Genomic DNA, 24,520 nt, shown 5'->3' with positions numbered 1-24,520 from the left:
AACGAGTAACCACAGCTAGTAGGCAGAGGAAGCCCTCCAGCCCAGAAGGATGGACATGTTCTCAGCTTCCACATTAGATCAGGTATACGTGTCGGGTCCAGGCTACTTGGCATCACGGCAGGTGGAAAGAAGTGGGTCTGAATCCAGGTCCCAACACTGTTTCCTGGCTGAGGGGCCTTGAGCCATTACTTACCCTCTCTAAGCCTCAGTTTCCTCTCCAGAGAAACAGGGGTTAGAATGTTCTGTTTGCTTCAGCGGCGCATATACTAAAACTGTAATGATACAGAGAAATTTATCATGGCCCCTGAGCAAGGATGACAGGCAAATTCGTGAAATGTTCCATAATTTTCATATGCACACAGTGGGGACCTGCTGTATAGCAAAGGGAACTCTACCCAGTATTCTATGATGGTCTATGTGGGAAAAAATCTGAAAAAGAATGGACGTGTCTATGTATGACTGAATCTGGCGTTGCTGTGAGCTGTGTGTAGGTTGCAGATGTGGCTTGGATCCCGCGTTGCTGTGGCTCTGGCGTAGGTCGGTGGCTACAGCTCTGATTCGACCCCTGGCCCGGGAACCTCCATATGCCTCGGCCCAAGAAACAGCAAAAAAAAAAAAAAAAAGGCAAATTCCCACAAACTTTGGAGTTCCCGTTGTGGCTCAGCAGAAACAAATCTGACTAGCATCCATGAGAACGGAAGTTTCGATCCCTGGCCTCACTCAGTGGGTTAAGAATCTGGCTTTGCCGTGAGCTGTGGTGTAGGTTGCAGACGAGGATTGGATCTGGCATTGCTGTGGCTGTGGAATAGGCTGGCTCCGATTCAACCCCTAGCCTGGGGACCTTCATATGCCACAGGTGCAGCCCTAAAAAGACAAAACAAAAAAACCAAATTGCCAAGATCTTTGTGGCTTAGAACAATGGAAGAGTGTTCTCGCCATTCTAGAGGCCAGAAATGGAAGGGTAGGCAGGTTTGCCCCACCGCCAGGAGCTCTGGGGTCATCCTCCTTGGCCTCACCCATCTTTGGGGGTGTGGGTAGGGGAGGGGGAGGTGGGATCCAGGCGATCCCTGAGTCCAGTTTCCACCTCTGTCCTCACATGTCTGCCTCCCCATGTCTGTATCTCCTTTCCTGTCTCCTGTAGAGACACTTGTCATTGGATTTAGTGTCCACCTAGACAATCCAAGATGATGTCATTGCAAGATCCTTAACTTCATTATACCCCCAGAGACCCTTTTTCCACATAAGACCGTATTCACAGTTTCCAAGCATTAAGACATGAACATGGTTTTCTTTTTTCTTTTTTTCCTTTTTAGGGCCACCCCTGTGGTATATGAAAGTTCCCAGGCTAGGGGTTGAATCAGAGCTACAGCTGCTGGCCACAGCCACAGCCACACCAACACCAGATCTGAGCCATGTCTGAGACCTACACCGAAGCTCACGGCAATGCCACATCCTTAATCCATTGAGAAAGGCCAGGGATCGAAACTTCGTTCTCATGGATGTGCCAGGGATTGAACCTGAATCCTTATAGATACTAGCTCATTTCCGCTGAGCCACAATGGAACTCTGAACATGTCTTTCTTGCATCCACAAGTCAGCCCACTGCACTAGGTGTGGAGTGTCCCTCGAGTTTCCGACACCAAGAGAAAAGTAGTTCGTGGCCAGGGACCAGTGGACAGGAAAGGAGACCAAGGACAGGTCTGCTCCATCTTCTACCTCCAGATGCTCTGGCTTACCACCATTTCCTCCTCTCTCACCTCCTCCTCCAGACCGTCAGCTCTGGATCCCATAGCTGCAGCCTGTGCCTTCCAGTTTCCCCACTCAAACTCCTGAGTGTGGAAAAGTGCTGGCCAGCCTGGGACAGGTGGCCCCAGGTCAGATTGTCTTTCCCTGGTCCAGTCCCTGAAGTTCTAAGGGGGCAGGGAGCAGCAGAACCACATGACTCAGAACAAGGCCCCCAGGGCTGCTCCTTCAGGCCTCCATGGTGTGACTCGGGAATGTCTCCTTTGAGGAGGAGATTTGAGCAAACAGCTCTTGCACAGGCCCTTGGAGGAGAATGTGGTGAAATCCTGGGTTCCACTTGTACCTAAGACTATGCTTCACTTTTTTTTTTTCTTTTTAGGGCCACACCTGTGGCATATGGAAGTTCCCAGGCTAGGAGTTGAATCAGAGCTGCAGCTGCTGGCCTACGCCACAGCCACAGCCATGCGGGATCCCAGCCACATCTGCAACCTACACCACAGCCTGAGGCAACACTGGATCCTTAACCCACTGAGCAAGGCCAGGGATCAAACCCGTGTCCTCATGGACACTGTGTCAGATTCTTAAGCTGCTGAGTCACAGTGGGAACTCCTGTGCTCCACTTTTTGAAGTCGTCAAATTCCTTTTTATGAGGGAGTCATGCTTTTGGGGAGATGTCAGCCTGAATCCCAGGGGTTCATGTTACAAGGGAGGCAATGATGCAATCACAATGGCAATCCCTCTTAGTGATCCCCACTCTCATTTCTCATTTAATCTTCCTAACAATGCTGCAGAGGAGGCCCCAGCTCTGCTGCCCCTGCCACCCCCATGGAGCCATCAAGGACGTCAAGGCTTCTAGCAGCTAAATTACTTGCCCAAGGTCACCTGGCTCCCAAGTACAGCCCCAGAATGAGTCCACAGCCTTCTCCAGGGCAACCTCTCTGTAACGGCTGTTCTCATTAATGTCATACAAGTCACTCCCTTTGGAAACCAGCTTGGAATTAATTTAAAGCCAAGGGCATGTATTAGGAAAGAGGTCTGAATTTTGTGGAGCTCTGATTTGGAATAACAAGGCACGTGAGGATGGGAGCAATGACCTGGGAGAGGGCGGGGCAGGGCGGGAGAGGGGGGAGTGGCCTGCGCCGGTGGAAGCATGTAGAATCTCAGGTTCTCTCACACGGTCCCATTAATTTTTTTTTTCCTTTTTCTTTTCTGGTATTATCACTGAGGGCTTGTTGCCTATAAAATATGTGAGGGAAATTAATTACAGTTATTATCGTCCCCCAGTCAGGGATTAACAGAGGGGGGCTCTAACAGAGCATAGAAAGGACCCCAAAGGAGCGACGAGATCCCTGTACGTATTTTGAGATGCGGCAGCGACACAGCATCAGACCAGGGATGGGAAGCAGGTCCTGCACCAGGAAAGGGACGGGCTGGAGGAACCCCTTTGAGGTTTTGTGTTAGAATCTGTCTTCCCTTCCTTCCCGGAAATGACACTGAGGCAGATTTCTCTTTTCCCAATAATCAGCATCCCCAGACACACACACACACACACACACACACACACACACACACACACACACTCTCTCTCTCTCTCTCTCTCTCTTAATTTTTAGGAAAATGATTAATTTTGAAAATAATGAGGTAATCTTTAAATGAATTGTATTTCTAGTGGGCAGCCCTGGCTGGGCACAGAAGCATCAGGGCCATGCAGCCCGGCGTCTCACCTAACCCCCTCTCCGATCTACCTTTTTTTTTTTTTTAATGCTTCAAATGTATCTTTGCTGAAGGAGATGTGATCTCCACTCGTCCAACTGGGTACGTCATTAGGGCCTCTGCGGGCCTGCTGGGCTCTGTGGCTGGGGGTGCTAAAAATAACTGGAGAGGTAAAGAAAAAAAAATGTTGAAGCAGATTTAAGGGCTCTTCTGGAAAATGAAACACAGAAGCCGGGCTCTGGGCGGTTCTATTTAAAGACGATCATTCTCTCACCCATTCCCGTGGATCTCCACGTGAAGACTTCATTCCCGAGCTGAGCTAGCGCAGAGGAGGAGGGTCCGATCTGCGCTGGGACCCGCAGCTGTCCTGAGAGGAAGCACTCCGCTAACTCCCGCCCAGCCCTTCCACTTTGAATCGAGGGAGGCGAAAATAAAGTTTTCAAGCCAATTTCACAATTTTATCTTCTGTGAAAAGCAAAATCAGCGAGGTTATGAAAACTTACAAGCAGTTAAAAGACTTTCCTATGGTCCTCCCCCTAGAGAGGAGGGGGGGAGACAGGGGGGTAGGGGGAGGAGAAAGAGAGAGAGAGGAAATCAGACTGCTTTGTTCAAAGCAACGACCAACACGAGCCTTTTTCTTTCTTTTCCCCTTTTTTTTTCAACACATCTGGTCTCAATCTTTATACACCAGCGGACAAAAGCAATTAGGCAGCTCTGCTTTCCATGTCATAATAATGAAAGTCATATATTTTCCATGGCTGTCTCCTTTGGTTACCCAGCTCTGCAGAAAGAGCTTAAATGGAATTTAGAATGCAGGTCTTTGCTTGACAGTCCTGTTACTGACATGAGAGATAAGTGCTTCCTCGTCCTCCAGAACCAGGAGACAGAAAGTGTTGACATCCCAGGTGTGTGCTAATGCCAGTCCCACTAGCCAGTCTTTCTAACGAGCCCTGGGGGAGGGGGATGTCTTATTACCTTTGTTTCAGGTTTGGAAAGCTCTCTTGACCAATCCGGTAGAGAAGCCTACAGGATCTTTCATATAAGATAAAACTCTAAGTCACTGCAGCAGTTAGGGCTCTTTGGTTCGCAAGGGAGAGAACTCAGTACAACCCAGCCTAAGCCAAAGAGAGAATTGTTTCATATACCTGGGAAATGTAAAAGGGTGGGCTCTGGTCAGACACAGTGGATTCCAAGCCTTCAAACAATGCCATCCTCTTTTCCTCCACCGCCCCTCCCACCCCCGCCCCTGCCCCACCCAGGAGGAACAACTCCTGGGAATGGGTTGCCTCAGTACCAACAGTTCCAATAATAATTCTGGAATGAATGCTCATGAAGTCAGGTGACTATCCTTAAACTGATTATAGTTGAGATAATCAGTCCATTCCTGGAAATGGGAAGGGAGTCAGCTCCACGGAGCTGTAGGACTGAGATTGGGTTGGGCTTGGTTCCCCCAAAGAAAAAGGCGTTTTAGCTTCAGAAGAAGGGAGAATGGTTGTGGGATGCTGTAGCCAGCCCGGTGGGACCCTTGTGAACTGTAGATAGGCACCCCCTCCTGGCTAATGCAGCCTTGTGTGCCCACTTTTTGGGGGCAGATGGTACCCACCTTCCTCTGGGCAGAAAACAGCTCCAGACCCAGGACACATGTGAAATAAGAAGATAAAGCTGGATATTAGCCCACTCACCTCCTCTGCGGGACTCTCTTAGACAGCAAGACACCATTTGCAGTGGCCCCGGAGGGCAGGCGGATGACCTGACAACCACCCAAACTGTCTTGAAAGAGATACCTCCCCTGTAGGTTCACGATTTTCACCTGAGCTGTGGCTTCTGCATCAGGCATATGTATTAGCTGCTTAACAGCTTAGTGTTTGTTCAACCTGGGGTGTGTGATATTAAGCTTTGGAAGGCATGCTAGAGGGAGGAGTCCAGACCTGGTTTGGTTGCTGGCTCTGCCCTTGCCATGTGTGGGCAGACCTGCCCTAATCCTGATGCTTTTCTGGGTCTCACTTCCTGTGTTGAACGGGAGGTCCCTCCCAAGCACTCTTCCCTCCCGCCCAAAGTCCAGATTGGGTCTGGTGGTTTGTAGGGGGGGGATCTTTGCTTTTCTTCCATTCTTTCTCTGCTTGTGTCAACAAGAACAATTCTTCCTTCTACCTCCTGGCCCCTTCCCCCAGCCCTGTGTCTTCAGACGTGTGAAACTGGTGGTTTTACTGCCTTAGTCAGATCCAACACCTCCAGGGCGTCCTCAGGTTGTCATTTCCCTCCCCCAGGGCACCAGTGACACACAAACCCCCTTTATGCCTGTTAGGCAAATTAGCACCCTCTCACCAACGGGGCCCCTGCAGAAGCTGCCTGGAGACAAACTCAGTGTGTCTGAAAGAGTAAAAATGCAAAGCATATCAGTGAGACTTCTGTCCCACGGGGTCAGGCACTCAGAGCCTGGGCAGAGGAAGGACCATTAAAACAGGGTGTCTGCAGGTGAGGATGCAACACAGTACTGGTGACCCGGGGAGGGGGGAGGGCAGATGGATTCCTGCTCATCTTATGTAAGATGCCTATTTGCATTTGCCCGTGCAAATCCTAGCAAACTCTTGTGCCAGCTTGGAACCCCACAGATATCTTGATGACTCTGTTATCTAACAGAAACCAAACTTCCTTTTAGGTCCTTCTGCCTGGTTCCACCCACCAAGACCTGGGAAAGCTAGGGCAAAATGACCAAGGTTAGTCCCTGCCAGGGCTGCTAGGGGAGGGTTTGAGGACTGGGTGAAATGGCCCCTGGGTTGAGTTGCTCTGCTATTTTACTACTCCCAGCCACGTGGATCTTCCAAGGCCAAAAGACCAGGGTCACTGGTCTGCGTGGGCTTAAGCAATGCCTATGGGTGCCACTGGGTGCCAGTAGTGGAGTATTTTGGGGTCTAAGCAACCAGTCACACACTCAATGTTTTTAGTGACGTCTTTTTTTTTTTTTCTTTTTCTTTTGCTTTTTAATTTTCTGGTGGAGCCTGAAGCGTGAAGTTCCTGGGCCATGGGTTGAACCTACACCACAGCAGTGACCTGAGCCATAGCAGAGACAACACCAGATCCTTAACCTGCTGTACCATTAGGGAGCTCCTAGTGAGGTCTTTTTTATCATTCCATGTCTTCCAGGGATTGGAGCACATAATGGGGGAAGAAGCGTAATAACAACACGCCCATATTCAGAAAGCCCCATTCAGCTCTCAGAAACTTTTAAAAAAATTTAAAAAATTTGTTTTATTGGGAGTTCCCATTGTGGCACAGCAGAAACGAATCTGACTAGTATCCATGAGGATGCGGGTTCGATCCTTGGCCTCGCTCAGTGGGTTAAGGATCCTATGTTGCCATGAGCTGTGGTGTAAGTCGCAGAAGTGGCTTGGATCCAGTGTTGCTGTGGCTGCGGCGCAGGCCGGTGGCTATAGCTCTGATTTGACCCCTTGCCTGGGATCTTCCATATGCCGCAGGTGCGGCCCTAAAAAAGCAAAAAAAATTTATTGAAGTATAATTGATTTAAAATGTTGTGTCAATTTCTGCTATATCTCAAAGTGATTCAGTTATATACATACGTACATTCTTTTTCATATTCTTTTTCATTATGGTTTATCACAGAATATTGGCTAGAGTTCCCTGGGCTGTATAGTAGGACCTTATTGTTTGTCCATCCTGTATGTAATAGTTTGCATCTGCTAACCCTAAACTCCCACTCCATCTCTGCCCCACCCCACTCCCCCTTGGCCACAAGTCTAGAACCCTTTTACATACAGGGCAAAACCTAGCAGTTCAGAGCTTATACTACTGGGCTCAAATCTTCACTCCAATGGCTGACAAAGCTTCAAGACATTGCTTACCTTCCTGGAAATTCAGTTTGCTTGTTTGTGACATGCAAGGCCTCTACTCTCATTCAGGGAGAGTTCATTGCAATAATCCATGTAAAGCTTTTAACACATGGTCAGACATGGAAGAAAGGATCAATACATATTGGTGACTTCTATTATGATCCGTAAATTCATTTGATTCTTACAACCTCGGCTGCACTCTTGGTATGCAGAAGTTCCTGGGCCAGGGTCTGAATCCTTGCCACAGTAGTGACCTGAGCCTTAGCAGTGACATCACTGGCTCCTTAACCCACTGAGCCGCTGGGGAATTCCAACAACACTTTTGAAGTCATTTTCTTCTTTTGAAGATATTTCATTGATCAAATCAATGAGGACAGTGAGAATAGAAAGTAAAAAACAAGCATGGGGGCTGGGAAGGCCAGGGGGAGAGAAAGAGGATGTTTGGGACCAGGAGGCAGGGTGACACAGGTGAGGTGACATCAAAGGGGCCAGAGGTTCACTCTCTGCAAGGTTTTGAGTTCCCTGCTGAGTGAACAGGAGGGGTCATGACCCCAGATAACTGAGAGGAGACAGGACATTAAAAGGGGACACACGGAAGGGACAAAAACTTTATGGTAAAGGGAGAGGAAAAGATTTGATTGGTATCATCCTGAAAAAAAAAGACACCAACATTTTGATGATTTTTTTTTTCTTCCTTTTTTAGGGCTGTATCTGCAGCATATGGAAGTTCCTAGACTAGGGGTTAAATCAGAGCTGCTGCTGGCCTACACCACAGCTCACAGCAACACTGGATCCTTTACCCACTGAGTGGGTCCAGGGATAGAAGCTGCATCCTCATGGTTACTAGTCGGTATGTAACCTGCTGAGCCACAACAGGAACCCCATGAACCTTTTTATTTTTTCTGATAAAATTATATGGTCTTAGAGTTCCTGTGTGGCTCAGTGGGTTAAGGGTTCAGCATTGTCACTGCAGTGGCTCTGGTCACTGCTGTGGCTTGGGTTTAATTCCCTGGCCTGGGAACTTATGAATGCTGCAGACAAGTCCAAAAGAAAAAAAAAAAAATATATATATATATATATAATATGGCGTAAGGAGTTCCTTGGTGGACTAGTGGGTTAAGGATCTGGTGTTGTTACTACTGCGGGTTCAATCCCTGGCCCAGGAACTTCCACATGCCTAGGGTGAGGCCTCAAAAAAATGTATAGTCTTTATTTTTGACTTTCACATCACATTCATAAAGAGGGGCACTTTTTTTCCCCCACAAAAATATTTGATGGCCTTGTGAATTTTTAAGGCCTTCTCTGAATTCTTGTCATTCACTTTATCTTGTCTTACTTCTCTATGTCTTCTTAGGTGATTGTTAACTGGTCTCAGTCAAGGATTTGAGGAGTTCTGCTAAGTTACTTTCACTGACTTCAGAAAACCCCGACTCTATCAGATTTGCAATTTCACCATATGAACCAATTTGCATTGAATTTGAATTGTAATTTTCGGTGTTGCTACAAACCACACAAATGTTGATGTGATGGGTGGGGATGGCTGCTAGTGTGAAACAGGGGGAGACTATGTTATGGTCCATTAGCACATAGTTTCATGTTATGATAACTTTTGCTTCATAAGCTAGTCATAACTGTAGGTATTGGGGCAATGATTCTTAGCTAACAAGCACATAGGAATGAGGCACACGGTTTTGATAGACACTGGACTCCATGGCCAAAAATGTGGCTAAAAACTTCATGTAGGCAATTGTAGTGGCATGAGAGAGGGCAGGAAAATAATGATAGTTTACTGATTATGCATTACACAGTGATAACATAGGAAACCACTAGTCCATTCTGATAACAATAAACAAATGACTCAGTTGAAAATCTGTGTCTCAGGAGTAACAAATCTGACTAGTATCCATGAGGATGCGGATTCCATCCCTGGTCTCATTCAGTGGGTTAAGGACCCAGCGTTGCCATGAGCTGTGGTGTAGGTCGCAGATGTGGCTCGGATCCCAGTTTGCTGTGGCTGTGGTGTAGACCAGCAAGCAGTTGTAGCTCTAGCCTGGGAACTTCCATATCGGCCCTTAAAAAAAAAAAAAAAAAAAAGCAAAGAAACAAACAAAAGAGCAAAGGAGAAGGTCATTTTCACTGAGCAGTTGGCAAAGTCACCCAAGATGCAGGGCTGGAATTAAAAGGCAATGCCCAGGAGTGGCCCAGGCTGATGTGTGCTTGGGGAAGCCACCTGCCAGGCTCCCGGAGAGTGGGTGTTGGGGAAAAAGGCAGGGGAGGGGCTGGAAGATGATGTAGATGACAAGGGCTGGAGCTCAGTGACAACATGCAAAGTAGGAGACAGAGTGAGATCTCCTGAGGAGGGAGGGAGGTGCCTGAAAATTCAGAGACCAAGAGGAGAACAGGAAGGTTTCAAGCCTTACAGAGAGAATGACGTGGGTCAGCAGGCAGTGAGTTGGGGGCCTGGGGGAGTGGACTTGGGCAGGGACATGAGGGGAGTGGCTTGGGCTGAGACAGTGGAATCCTCATTTACCTTCAGGGAAGCAACCAATGTGCCTCATCTTTCTGAAGCGGGGATTTGAAACCTTGGTGTGACATTTTTGCTGAGACACCAGGAAGCAAGGAAATATGATCTGGAACCAGGAAGAAAGATCACAGTGAACAACATGAACTTGGGGTTAGCTACTTGGGAGCCAAGAGAACAACAGAGATTAGTGAGAGAGAGCAGAGGGAAAGCGGGGGTGGGGAACGAGGGAAAACTAGGTGAGCAGTGGGAGAACATGGGAGAGAGGGGAGGATTGAGGGGGAAGGGAGTAGGGAGAAGGGGCAGGCTTTGTAAAAGGTTGAGGGGAAGGGGCCTGTGAAGGAGACAGAGGAAGGGTGGCTGAGGAGGAAGGAGGGAAACCTATCTGACATACAGTGATGTGAACAAGGACTCCAAATTTCTTTCTGCCCTTCTAAGACAAAATCCACCAGATGACTAGTGTTTCCTGCTTATTTTCTGACATGCTAGCTTTGGGGGTTTTTTTGTTGTTGTTGTTGGTTTTTTTTTTTTTTTTTTTTTTTTTTTTTTTGTAGCGGCTGCACCTGCAGCATATGGAATTTCCCCGGCCAGAGATTGAATGTGAGCTGCAGCTGAGAACTACACTGCAGCTGAGGCAATGCGCGGATGCTTTAACCCACTGCACTGGGCCAGGGATTGAACCCTCACCTCCACAGTGACCTGAGCCACTGAAGTCAGATCCTTTTTTTTTTTTTTTTTTTCTTTTTAGGGCTGTACCTGCAGCATTATGGAAGTTCCCGGGTTAGAGTTAGAATCAGAGCTGTAGCTGCGGGCCTACACCACAGCCATAGTAATGCCAGATCTGAGCTGCTTCTGTGACCTACACCACAGCTCATGGCAATGCTGAATCCTTAACCCACTGAGCCAGGCCAGGGATCGAACCTGCATCCTCATGGATACTAGTCAGATTCTTAACTCACTGAGTCGAATTCTTAACCCACTGCACCACAGTGGGAACTCCTTTTTCTTCTTATTGTATGTAAAATAAACTCTGTGGTTAAAATAGACCCTTCCCTATAACACACCCCCAATCTGCATGATTCTCTTGCTCAGGCTGGACAGAAGCCTCGGTCCAACAATTACCAGAGAAGGCACAGAGTGATCATTAAGCTCCCAGCTTCAAGTCCCAACTCCACCATTGGGACAGTTCCTTCATCGGTCCCTGCCTCAGTTCCCCCATCTGCTTAATGGGGGTCCTCATGGCTTCGACTCCTAGGATTGTCATGAGAATTGAAGGTGTTAAAGCATGAGAACTGCTTGGAACAGTGGCCGGCGCTAGGTAAGTGTGTGTTACGAAGTGTGTGTTATGATCGTGTTGTTAACTGCGATCCAGCCATGGACATCTAGCTGCCACTGCGTCTGCAGGAGTGATGTACTGTCACACGAATGCATTTCCTGGAGCCTGGGAACTTCTGATGCCCAAAGGCCAGTCCAGCCATGTATGTGTTGGCAGATCCTGCGTGGTTGATCTCAGGAATCCAGGATAGCTCTCAAACACATGACCATGGAGGTGACAACAGATGGAGGCTGTGGGAGGAGGGCAAGCCTCACTCCCTGCAGGACCACATCCCTCTAGACGCTCTCTCCTCCCCCTCTCAGCCTAGTCATCTGGTAAAGCTGGGCTTCCCAGCCTTCAACCTGCAGACCCAGAACCTGGTTCAGTGCAGAGTCTGCTACCACGTGGAGGAAACTTGAAGATACAATGCTGAATCATCAAAGGCCAGAGACTGTATGATTCTTCTCTGTGAGGTCCTGGAGTAGTCAAATTCATCCCAACAGAAGGAAGATGGCAGTTTGCGGGGATGGGGAGTCATGGTTTACTAGAGACAGAGAAAGTTTTGCAGGATGAAAAGAGTTTTGGAAATGGTGGTGGTGACAGTTGCATAACAATGAAAAAGCACCTAATGTCATTGAACTGTACTTTTAAAAATGTATTTATTTTTGGTTGGGCCCATGGCATGTGGAAGTTCCTGGGCCACGGATGACTGTACTGTTAAAAATGGCTTAGAGGGTAAATTTTAGATGGTATTTTTAAAATTTTTTTTAATTTTTTTTTTTTTTCAGGGCTGCACCTGAGGCATATGGAAGTTCCCAACCAGGGGTCGAATTGCAACTGCAGCTTCCAGCCTACACCATAGCCACAGCAACACCAGATCTAAGCCACATCTGCGACCTATGCTGCAGCTTGCTACAACGCTGGATCCTTTAATCTGAACAAGGCCAGGTATCGAACCTGCAACCTCTTGAATACTAGTCAGGTTTGTTACCACTGAACCACAAAGGGAACTCCTACCTGTATTTTTTTTTTTTTTTTACCACAATGAAACATTCTTCAAAAAATGTAATTTCTAGAGTTCCCGTCATGGCTCAGCAGGTAAAGTTCCCGATGTTGTCTCTGAGGATGGGAGTTCAATCCCTGGCCTCACTCAACGGGTTAAGGGTCTGGTGTTGCCACAAGCTGTGCCATAGGTCGCAGATGTGGCTCGGGATCTGGTGTTGCTGTGGCTGTGTTGTAGGCCTGCACCTGCAGCTCCAATTCAATCCCTGCCCTGGGAACTAACATATGCCGCCAAAAAAAAAAAAAAAAAAATCAGATTCTGAGTCAGCATTTTAGGAGTGGGGCTGAGATTCTGCATTCCGATAAAACTTCCTGGTGAGGCCAGGGTCATTTGACCACACTTTGTACTGGGGAGTTTCAGGAGGCTGCAAAGCTGAACCAGGTGCTTCAGTTTCTTTGTAACAATCCTGCACCTGCTTTGCATTAAAGCTACAGTGATGGCTTGAGTGAAATGGAATTGGACTCTAAGCCTGCTGAGAGCTCTGGCCTCCTCATCCTACACTCAGAGAAGCTGCCAAGAAAGCTTCCATCACAACAGACACAATCATAGCAAAATACTTTTAGAGCCAGAATTATTTTCTGGTCTTCCAGGGCTGGCCTACACACTAGAAAATCAGCTCCAGCTAGTTAGCTCATCTGGATTGTTACTGGGGGGTTCTTCTAGCAGATTTGATCCTGTAGCTTTCTTCTGGTTAGCCCACTGACACAGGGACCATCGCTGTGATAGTCACTGCTTATCTCGCCAGCACAGTAACTAGAGCATATGAGGTGCTCAGTGAATATGTATTGAATGAAAATAGCTAACACAGGGATGGTGCTTATAAATGTTCTGAGAATTTTCTGTGGTGGATTATATTTTCCAAAGAAGGCATAAAATACATCCCATCCTACATTTTCTTCTTATACTGTGACCTTGATATTCTTCCTATTGAGGAATGGGGTTTATGTCCCCTTCCTCTTGAAGCTGGGTGGACTGGGTGTGGATCAAAGAGCCATTTGAAGGGAAAAGTCAGGAACGGTTTGCACAAATTTTTCAGTGCTCTGTCTTTGGAGAAAAAGGCTTTTTCTGGAATCTGTGTTAGCTAATGATGGCCACAAAAGGGCTGGATGACAAACCTGCCATCCGTGGGTTGCAATACATTATTCTCAGGGATCTGCTGGGGGTTGGCTGAACAAGATTGTGCTCAGCTGGGGGATCTGGTTTGGTGTATGTGTCTGCCATCCTTCTCTAGAACCATCAGCTGGCCAGATATATCCTCAGGCAATAGAAAAGGTCAAGAGAGCAAGCCAAAGCTGACAGATGCCTTTCAAACTTCCCTAGCATCTCATCTGCTTGTATCCCAGTGGTCAGAACAAACTTCACAGCTGAACTTACAGTCGAGGGAGGGGAAGAAAGTGAATTTTTTTTTTTTGGCCACACTCTCAGCATGCAGAAGTTCCTGGGGCCAGGGATCAAATCCATGCCATGGCAGTGACCACTCTAGATCTTTAACCCCCGGACCACCAGGGAACTCTGAGAGTGAATGTTCTAAAAAATATCCTCACCTTTTCCAATGTTAACAACATATTTAGTAGTGTTTATTTATTTATTTTTATTTTTGGGCCGCCCCGAGGCATATGGCAGTTCCTTGTTTTATAATTATGAAATATTTATAATTCAAAGATCAAACATACAAAAATGAGGTTATTTGTAGACCTCTAGCTTCTATTTTCTCTTACTGTTACTTTCTTTTAAAAATTTTTTTTATTAAAGTGTAGTTGATTTACAATGTTTTGTCAATTTTTGCTATACAGCAAAGTGACCCAATCATATACACACACATATATATATTTTTTCATGTTATCATCCACATTTATTTTTTTTAAGTTAAATGAAAGTTCTGGACAGTTGCCAGCCTATGCCACAGGAACAGCAATACAGGATCTGAGCCACATCTTTGACCTACACCACAGCTCACTGCAACTCCAGATTCTTAACCCACTGAGTAAGGCCAGGGATCAAACCCGCGTCCTCATGGGTACGAGTTGGGTTTGCTCCCACTGAGCCATCACAGGAACTCCTCTCTTCTCACTTGACACAGCCACCATCTCCTTTCCCTTAAATACTGCAGACGAATGTCCTTGGCAGGCCTAAGCTGGGGTTGAAAACTCAGATGCTCATAAGGACTGGTGGGTACATACATGAATGATATGAGTGGTGTTGTTACCCCAAAACTGGGTTTGCCTCTTGGTGGGTGTCCAGCCGAAAGACACGACCACACCAAAGAGCAGGAGAAGGAAGGATTTATTTATTACTGCAGCAAGTACAAGAACACTGGGCAATCTTTCCCAAAGTAGTGACTACCTGAATAGCAGACTTGGGGAAGGGTACATTCATATTCATGAGGGGGCTTGAGCAGGGGAGAATTCAGCATAGAATTGGGGCCAAGGTCGACAGAGTCTAAGCTCTAGTTAGTTGACTGATGTCAGGAGGGTCAACATTATCATTCAGTCCTCCACCTGGGTGAGGGCCTCAGTTCTTACAGAACTCAAAAATGTATTTGTTGTTGTTGTTTGTTTTGGTCACACCCATGGCTTGTGGAAGTTCCCAGGCCAGGGATCAAACCCCTGCCACAGCAGTGACGACACAGGATCCTTAACTGGCTGAGCCACCAGGGAACTCCCTCAAAGATGTATTATTTATGTATATCCCCTGAGGAGGAACTAGGACTCTGCTTTATCACTGCTCTCTTGTCTGACTGCCTTTCCTCTGTTCTGCATTCCTTTGTTCCCTTAAGATCATTAATTACTGAGACCTATTTCAGGACAAGCATTGTGGTCTTGCTTAGATGACAAAATGGCTTATGTCACGAAAGGCATTCCTGGAGTTCCTGCTGTGGTGGAATGGGATCAGTGGTATCTTGGGAGCTCTGGGACGCAGGTTCAGTCCCTGGCCCGGCACAGTGGGTTAAGGATCCAGCGTTGCTGCAGGTGTGGCTGGAATCTGATCCCTGGCCTGGGAACTCCGTATACCATGGAGGCCCCCTACCCTACCTGCTTACAGTAAAGACCTTAGGGAACGGTGGGGATTGTGGTGGGACCTGTCTAAAGGGGATCAGCGTGACTTGGATCTGGTCAGTTTTTGCCATGTAAATAGAGAAGCCCAGAGAGGCTAAATCTTTAAGTTTTCCAAGAGAACCTAGACATTTAGATTTTCACCAGAAATCTCTCACTTTTTGAAAGTTGCAGTGATTATTGCAAATTCACATCAAATGCTTCAAGACCAAGTAAAGAATATCCCAGACCCCCAATTTTAACCTGTGGTCCAGACTTCAGACAACAAATGGGGAGGCCATCCCACCAGGCCGCTTCCCTTTTTCCCACAGAAAACACACAAAAAAAGGCTGTTAACTCTCCCGGGGGCTCAGGGAAGTCAACTTCCAGGCACAAAGGCTGGTTACCTTCTCTGGGGGAGGGAGACAGTAGTGGGTGGGGAAATACTTTTCATTCTTTCAGCAAGAGCCAAGGAGAAACAAGCCCTTTCTCAGCCAGTGTGGTTAATGGAGCACGTTGCAGTCTTGAGAGTTTGGGTGGCTATTCGTTGGAGAGTCAGATGTAAATAACTACGTGTGATAATTACATGGTACATTCAGACAGGCCCAGAGCAGGAGCAAAGGCCCCATTGTGAGGATGCTGGTGGAGGATGGGGTGGGGGTGGGGCCCAGGTGGACCTAAGAACTAGGCTAAGACGCATTTGGTTTTTAGTCTTCAAGAGTCAAGGGCCAGCTGAGGCTTTCTATCTAGGGTGCGGCATGACCAGAGCCGAGGTTTTGAGAGTCATCCTGTCCATCAATGCCGGTGTCCGGGTAAATTAGGAGGTATCTGGGGGATGGCTGTGGGAAGGAAGACCGGTTCAGAAGCTGTGGAACCCGTCCGGGTATGAGTGAAGGGCTGGTGTGGGTGTGGGTAGGGGAAAAGGAAGGGGCAGTCCTGGGCGCCCTGTTACAAAAGAAGAATTGGCAGGAAATGAGGGAGGCACCAGGGAGGGGAAGCAATCAAGATCACAATCTGGGCGGCTTGTTCTCCCTTCCTCATCTAGGTCTTCGGAGAGCTGAAAGGGGGAAAGTGATGGATTCAGAGGAAGAGACGTATTGCATTTCCATGCTCACCATCACCAAAGCACACAGAGAAGCTTGTTGTCCCTTCTCAAACCATGTACTTCTGATGTGTACTGTGGTTCTGATGTACACTACCGTTTTGTTTTTTTTTTTTAGGGCCAAACCTGCAGCATATGGAAATTCCCAGGCTAGGGGTCGAATTGGAGCTACAGCTGCCGGCCTACACCACAGCCACAGCAATGCTGGATCCAAGCCGTGTTGTGCAACCTATATCGCAGCTTGTGGCAATGATGGATTCTTAACCCACTGAGTGAGGCCAGGGGTTGAACCTGCATCCTCATGGATACTAGTTAAGAGCCACAAAGGGAACTTCCTTCTGCTGTCTACATTTTAATATCTCTGAGGTTATGATATATCCAGCAACCCGTAGCATGCCAGAGTTTAACTGGTGCATGGTATAAGCTGAATTACATCCCACACAAGTATTATGTTGGAGTCCTAACCCTCAGTACCTCTGAATGTGTCTGTATTTACCTTGCCAAGGGGGAGGGGCAAAGGGGAGGGAAGGATTGGGAGTTTGGGGTTAACAGATGCAAACTAGTTTATAAAGGATGGATAAACGACAGGGTCCTACTGGATAGTACAGGGAACTATATTTAATATCCTGTGATAATTCATAAAGGAAAAGAATATAAAAAGGAATATATATATGTATAACTGAATCACTTTGCTGTACAGAGGAAATTAACTCGATGTTGTAAATCAACTATACTTAAATTTAAAAGATGTGTCCATATTTGTAGATAAGCTCTTTAAAGAAGTAACCAAGTTTGGAGTTCCCACTGTGACTCAGCTGGTTAACAAATCTGACTAGCATCCAAGAGGATGACGGTTTGAACCCTGGCCTTGCTCAGTGGGTTAAGGACCCGGGATTGCCGTGAGGTGTAGTGTAGGTTGCAGACACGGCTTGGATCCTGGATTGCTGTGGCTGTAGCGTAGGCCGGCAGCTACAGCTCTGATTTGACCCCCTAGCCTGGGACCCTCCATGTGCCAGGAGTACGGCCCTAAAAAGCAAAAAAAAAAAAAAAAAAAAAAAGAAGAAGTAAAAGAAATTAAAATATGGTCTTCAGGGTGACCCCTACTCCAGTATGACTGGTGTCCTTATAAGAAGGGGAAATTAGGGCAGAGACACACAGGAATGCCAGAGCTTGTGAGGACACAGGAAGACAGCTGTCCACAACCAAGGAGAGAGGCCTCCAAAGATAACCAACCCAGCCGACACCTTGATCTTGAATTTCTAGCCTCAGGACTGTGAGACAATAAACTCTCTATTGTTTAAGCCACCCAGTCTGGGGCACTTGTTTATAGCAACCTCACATACAGTGGGTGTTGTCTTTCTTAATGGTACATGACACAGTGGTTTATCTTAAAATTGATGCAATCTAAGCATCTTGGAGTCTAGAAATTAGTATGGTTCATCATTTTTCCCTTTTTTACTTATTGTCCTTATTCATATAAACATTACTCTGATTAAGGTCACTTTACCATTTATCATCCAAACTGGGATAATTTTAAAAATGAAAAAGGAAGTGCTATTAATGACTCAGGGGGAGTTCCCTGGTGGCTCAGTCAAAAAAAAACTAGTTTGATTAAAAAAATAATAATAATGGGGATTTCCCATTGTGGCTCAGCAGTTTAAGAACCTGACATAGTGTCCCTGAGGATTCAGGTTTGATCCCTGGCCTCAATCAGTGGGTTAAGGATCTGACATTGCCACAGCCTGCTCAGTGTGGTCACAGATGTGGCTCGGATTCTGCAATGCTGTGGCTGTGGCATAGGCCAGCAGCTGCAGGCCTGTTTCAACCCTTAGCCTGCGAACTTCCATACATTGCAGGTGCAGCCTTAAAAAAGCAAAGGTTGTGCCCCAGGCCACCATCAGCTCTAAGGACAGCACAAGTGACATTGCCAGCAGAAGTAGAGAAGACAGGAATTCTTGGGTGACACCTATAGCCCTGGATTCAGGGTGGCTCTTCTTTAAACTACCAGAAAAAATATCTTGGTGGAGTAATTGAATAAACTCCCTGAAGGTCCTGATGTCTCAGGCAGGTCTTTCCTCACCGATCTGCCACAATGTGGGAAATTCCCACAGGGCTTCTTCTTTTGAGTTAATGCATCAGAGAGTCTTATAAAAATGTGAAAACAAAAATTGCCCATGAGAAGTGACAACCATATTCAGCTATTAAACCTGCACTTACATGGGCTAATCTGAGAAAACCATTGACTGAGCCCTAACCATGTGTTTATTTTATTTTATATTATTTTTTTTATGGCTGCACTTGCAGCATATGGAAGTTCCCAGGCTTAGGGTCAAATTAGAGTTGCAGCTACCAGCCTACACCACAGCCACACCAACACCAGATCCAAGCCACATCTACAACCTAAGCTGCAGCTTGTGGCAGTGTGGGATCCTTAACCCACTGAGCGAGGTCAAGGATTGAACCTGAATCCTCATGGATACTAATCAGGTTCTTAACCTGTTGAGTCACAATGGGAATTTCCAGTTCTTCACTTTCTAACTTGCATAGGTTTAAGACCCTTCAATGCATGTCCTCTAAAGAAACGTACAGTTAAAGTTCTCACTCATATATAATGAGCTTTGTTTTTTTTTTAGTTTTTTTGTGTGTTTGTTTGTTTGTTTTTGTCTTTTTGCTATTTCTTGGGCCGCTCCCGCAGCATATGGAGGTTCCCAGGCTAGGGGTCGAATCGGAGTTGTAGCCACCGGCCTACGCCAGAGCCACAGCAACGCGGGATCCGAGCCGCGTCTGCAACCTACACCACAGCTCACGGCAACGCCGGATCGTTAACGCACTGAGCAAGGGCAGGGACCGAACCCGCAACCTCATGGTTCCTAGTCAGATTTTTTAACCACTGCGCCACGACAGGAACTCCCCATGAGCTTTGTTTTTAAGAAAATACCTATTGAGAAAGCAGTTCCATGTCATTCATTCTCCAAGGACCATATAGAAAGAGACAAGGTCACAATTTCAAATGGGGAAAATACAAACATTCTAGGTGTTTAAAAATGTTAATAGTTTAACATTAATAATAGTTCCCAACAAAGACAAATGGTGCCACCTTTGGCTGGTCTTTTCCTCTAGAAATTTACTTTGAGCCCAGAGCTCTATTACTTGGCAGGAACTTGGACTTGGCAGAAATATTGGCAATTCCACAGCCACTTTCAGTCCCCTGGCATTCCAGTGTAAAATCAATGTGGAGACTGGCATTCAAGAAATGCTTGGAGTTCCCTGGTAGCTCAGCAGTTTAGGGATCTGGTGTTGTCACTGCTATGGCTCAGGTCACTGCCACGGCATGGATTCAGTCCCTGGCCAGGTCCCAATAAAAAAGAGAAATGCTCAACAGTGCTGCTCAGGAGGGAGGATGGAAGAGGGAGAGAAGGAAGGGGAGAAGAAGGTAGGGAGGAAAGAGAAGGAAGGAGGGAGGGAGGAAGTGGGGAGGGAGGGAAGCAGGGAAACATTTTCTGGAAGAGTTTAAATGTCATTTCCAAAGACTAATCAAACCTGGATTTCTGTCATGGCTCATCAGTAACAACCCAACTAGTATCCATGAGGATGTGGGTTCAAACCCTGGCCCTGCTCAGTGGGTTACGGATCTGGCGTTGCCACAAGCTGTAGCTTAGGTCACAGACATGGCTCGGATCCAGCATTGCTGTGGCTGTGGCGTAGGCTGGCAGCTGTAGCTCCAGTTTGACCCCTAGCCTAGGAATTTCCATGTGCCACAAATGCAGCCTTTAAAAGGAAAAAAAAAAAAAAGATTATCTGGGGTTTCCACATACACCGTTCTCTATGAGCTAGGTGGCTACTGAGAGTTGGGATCTTATCAAGAAAATGTTGCAGTTCCCTGGTGGCTCAGTGGGTTAAGGATCTGGCATTGTCACTGCTGTGGCATGGGTTAGATCCCTGTCCCAGGACCTTCTACATGCCAAGGGCGCAATGGAAAAGAAAAAGTTTCCCTATTTTAAATGACTTGAAGGAAGTGCGACCTGGTTCAGATAAGAGAGACTAGTATAAGAACAGAAATGATTGAACAAGAATTGAAACTGGGGCCTCCCAGCCAGATTCCACATCTAGGAGATGGGTAATTTGACAACAATTCATGGCAGAGTTGCCTCAGATCTTGAAATTTTTACCTCATCTGTCTTCCCATCTTTTTTTTTCTTTTTCTTCTTCTTCTTCTTCTTCTTTTTTTTTTTTTTTTTGGTTTATTCGTCTTTTAGGGCTGCACCCTCCCCACATGGAGGTTCCTAGGGCTCCAATCAGAACTGGCCAAAGACACAGCAACTTGGGATCCCAGCCGTGTCTGCAAACTACACCACAGCTCACGGCAACGCCAGATCCTTAACCCGCTGAGTGAGGCCAGGGATCAAACCCGAGTCTTCATGGATACTAGTCGGGTTCATTACCATTGAGCCACAATGGGAACTTATTTTTGTATTTTATTTTATTATTATTTTTTTTAGTTTTGTTGTTAACGTACAAGGTTGTGATCATTTCTGCTGTATAACAAAAGGACTCAGTTATTCATGTACACACATCTGCTCTCTTTCTAGGGCAGTATCCTGTTTTTTTCCATCCTGAGTCCCCTCTTTCAGTTGCACAGTTGGTGTGGCTGCAGTGATTGATAGCTTGATGGCTGCAACATCCTTTGTTTACCGACAGGGCAGATCACCCTCAATTTGCTGCCACTGAAAACTTGAAAAAAACCCAAAGACTAGGAATCTGTGTGAATGGAAAAGACACACAACTCTCCCAGCTGCCTTTCTTCACTAGCAGTTACCTTGTGACACTCACACCCAAAGAGCCTGGTCCAGCCTCAGAGACTTCGCCCTCTTTGCAGTCTTTGAAATTAAGTCCTTGGCATCAGACTGTCCTGCCTTTGTCTGAAGCCCCAGGTTTAGGTTCACACGGACCACCTGAGAAGAAGGCTCATAGCTCCTGGGGAAGGAGGCACATGGCTCCTCAGGGGGGCTAGGGTTTCATCAGTTTGGAAAGATGGGTGAGGCTTAGGAGGAAGCGGGGTGGTGAGAAGTGGAAACGGAGCTCTGGACCTGGGGCCCAATGGGACCTGTCCTGTCAGGGGGAGGAGGGCAGAGGGCAAGGCCACTTTCCCCTTATCTCCAGCTGGGGTTGTGGATAGACTCAGCCCATAACTCTGGTAGAAAATAAACACAGCTTGGAGTTCCCTGCTGGCCTAGCATTTAAGGGTCTGTTGCTGTCATTGCTGTGGCTCAGGTTACTGCTGTGGCTCAGGTTACTGCTGTGGCACAGGTTTGATCCCTGGCCCAGGAGCTTCTGCATGTTGCAGGTGCAGGCAAAAAAAAGAGAAAGGAAAAAGAAAATAAACCCAACTTAATGTATAAAACATTTACTAGTTTTCTCTCTTTCTTTCTTTCTCTCTTTCTATCTTTCTTTCTTTCTTTCTTTCTTTCTTTCTTTCTTTCTTTCTTTCTTTCTTTCTTTCTTTCTTTCTTTCTCTCTCTCTCTCTCTCTCTTTCTTTCTTTCTTTTTCTTTCTTTCCTTCTTTCCTTCCTTCCTTCCTTCCTTTTTTTTAGGGCCGCACCTGCAGCATGTAGAGGATCCTAGGCTAGGGTTCGAATTGGAGATTTAGCCACCTGCCTATGCTACAGCCACGGCAATGCCAGATCTGAGCTGCATCAGCAACCTACGCCACAGCTCCTGGCAATGCCTGATCCTTAACCCACTGAGTGAGGCCAGGGATCGAACCTGTGTTCTCATGGATGCTAATCAGATTCATTTCTGCTGAGTCACAATGGGAACTCCACTCTCACTAGTTTCTGATTTAAGTCTCCATTCTCCCTAGAGTGGTGGGATGTCCTAAATCAATATTCACTTTTCCTGGGGGCCGTATGCAGCTTTCAGTACAAGGCATTGGAGGTGATCCATGGGCCCTAGGTTGTCACTCAATGGGTCTCCTCTTGAGCCCACAACTGTATCCCACTTGCCTGCGCCCTGTGCTGGGCATGGGGGCCTCGTTCTGCTGCATCTGTGCTTCTCAGGGGGCAGAGATCTCAAAGACACACCAGAGCCACTTCCTCTGCGAGTCTCTCTACCCTTGTGGGCTTAAGGGGAAGCAGGCATAGGCGCCCCTGCTCTTAGGTTTCACAAACCTCTTTCAAGTTTCCTGCCCAACTGGGGTTCCCCTAGGAAGCAGGGTGGGTGGCTTCTGTCTCCAGCCTCACCCATGTTTCTCCTCTGCAACTCTGAGGATTCTTCTTCCCTCATGAATCGATTTAAACATTTTGCTCCTCCAAGCATTTTCTAGGCTCCTGGAGTTTAACTGGGCAGGGAAGATACCCTGGTTCCTGTTTCTCTCCGCTCCCCTGGGGCAAGGAACTCCCAGCTGCACTGCAGACCTGAACTGGTGGTGATGGGTGGGATGGAGGGAAAAGAAGCACTAGGAGGGGTAAAGATGACCATCTCAGAAAGGTTAGCCCACTCTCACTGTGCTCAAACTCACTTGTCCAATTCCTGTCTGTTCTATAAGGGCTGGGCACCTGGGAAGCTGAGAGCACATCTTTAACCTTTTTTGTAATTTATTTTTTATTTTTATTAAAGTATAATTGATTTACAGTGTTGTTTCAATTTCTGCTGTACAGCATAGTGACCCAGTCATATATATAATATTATATATATAACTCTGAGTTATATACACATATACATTCTTTTATTCTTCTTCTTTTTTTTTTTTTTTGTATTTTTAGGGCCACATCCACAACATATGGAGGTTCCCAGGCTAGGGGTCAAATGGGAGCTGTAGCCAATGGCCTACATCACAACCACAGCAATTCGGGATCTGAGCCACATCTCCAACATACACCTCAGCTCATGGCAACACCGGATCCCTAACCCAATGAGTGAGGCCAGGGATCGAACCCATGTCCTCATGTATGCTAGTAGGGTTCATTAACCACTGAGCCACGACGGGAACTCTACATTCTTTTTCTCATACTATCTTCCTTCATGTTCTATCCCATCACAACTTTACCTTTGCATCTATTCTTGGTGAATGCCAGGACAAAGTAAACTAGACCCATTAGAGTCTGGTACCTTATGAAGGAAACCCTGAATCCCAAAGAGCTCTTGACTGTATACCAATGCCGCCTGCCTGGAGAAAGGGGGAGGTCTGTCAGCTCTGAGAGGTGAAGACCACACCCTACACCCCGACCTTTCCTCTGCTGAACCAGGTGGAGGGAGGAATGGAGTCCCTGGGGAGAGGGCCACATGTGGGGAGGGGGCCGTGGGAACATCACGATCTGCATCTAATAAATGCTTCTAACAATTTTTTATGATCTTGGTGACAGGTTTACTACACCGAGGATAGGAAATTTTAGTGGGAAACGAGCTCTCTGGAGGAGAGGTCCCAGCGTTGTCCACTGAAAACCAAGTGAGTGAATGAATTAAGATGGGCTCGAATTCCATCCCTTTAAAGACCTGTCAACAGCGTAAGCATTCACTCATATTCATTAGGTAGCTTGGTAAGCAGAATCACAGAAGTTCTATACATCTATTTAAATATAAACTGCAGTTAAGACAAAATAAACACACAATGAAAACCACACGGCTAAATATAACTCAGAGAGCAAGCATCTTTGCTTTTGGCTGGGAAGACAGCCAGGTGATATGTGTTTGGATTAAGTCTTTTAAAGGGAAAACAAATTAATTACTTAACAAATACAGTTTGCTAGACAAGATCTCTCAAAACGTGGGAGAAAAAGGATAAAGAACGGTTATTAGTGATTCAAGCAAAGACTATTTATTATTTAAAAGTTAGTTACTTTAGCACGAGGGGCAAATATTTGCCTTTTTATATTAGCCTTAACCGTATTGATATATTTGAATAAAGATTAGGCTGCCAATTAATCAGTATTAGCCTCCAAGTTTTGCTTGAAGGTGGAGTTAGCTTAAGTCACTAAACTCTGACGCAGAATCAAAAGTCTGCACCTTATCAAAATGCTTGAAAGGTTTAGGGGTTGCAGGATTGGTGGGGTTTTCAGGTACTGCATTTCTTCTCAGCCTTTCCACTAGCTGAGGGGGGTCACACTACTCAGTGACCCCACTGTTTGATTTTATCTTTGATGTTTCTGATATATTTGAGGAGAACAAATTTCCAGGTAGGGACTGCT

At 46.5% G+C, this 24,520-nt stretch overlaps 2 long non-coding RNA genes and 1 other non-coding gene across 3 annotated transcripts; 2 read left to right on the top strand and 1 right to left on the bottom strand.

Moving 5' to 3' along the window:
* The first annotated feature begins 246 nt into the window (after positions 1–246).
* LOC125114043 (U6 spliceosomal RNA) lies at positions 247–349 on the top strand. The gene has a single exon (XR_007131676.1). It is a non-coding gene; the product is annotated as a U6 spliceosomal RNA (small nuclear RNA).
* Positions 350–3,504: 3,155 nt separating this feature from the next.
* Positions 3,505–4,590, bottom strand: LOC125112001 (uncharacterized). Its single transcript, XR_007131010.1, has 3 exons — positions 4,432–4,590; positions 3,731–3,921; positions 3,505–3,618 (listed from the first exon to the last, which is right to left on the bottom strand). It is a non-coding gene; the product is annotated as an uncharacterized LOC125112001 (long non-coding RNA).
* Positions 4,591–9,678: 5,088 nt separating this feature from the next.
* LOC125111997 (uncharacterized) lies at positions 9,679–23,767 on the top strand. Its single transcript, XR_007131008.1, has 3 exons — positions 9,679–9,751; positions 10,918–11,143; positions 23,699–23,767. It is a non-coding gene; the product is annotated as an uncharacterized LOC125111997 (long non-coding RNA).
* The last annotated feature ends 753 nt before the right edge of the window (positions 23,768–24,520 follow it).

The sequence above is a fragment of the Phacochoerus africanus genome, chromosome 1 (genome assembly GCF_016906955.1).
Source record: "Phacochoerus africanus isolate WHEZ1 chromosome 1, ROS_Pafr_v1, whole genome shotgun sequence".
Classification (NCBI taxonomy): Eukaryota; Metazoa; Chordata; class Mammalia; order Artiodactyla; family Suidae; genus Phacochoerus; species Phacochoerus africanus.
The sequence above is the reverse complement of the archived record's forward strand: the minus strand, read 5'-3'. Positions and strand labels throughout refer to the sequence as shown.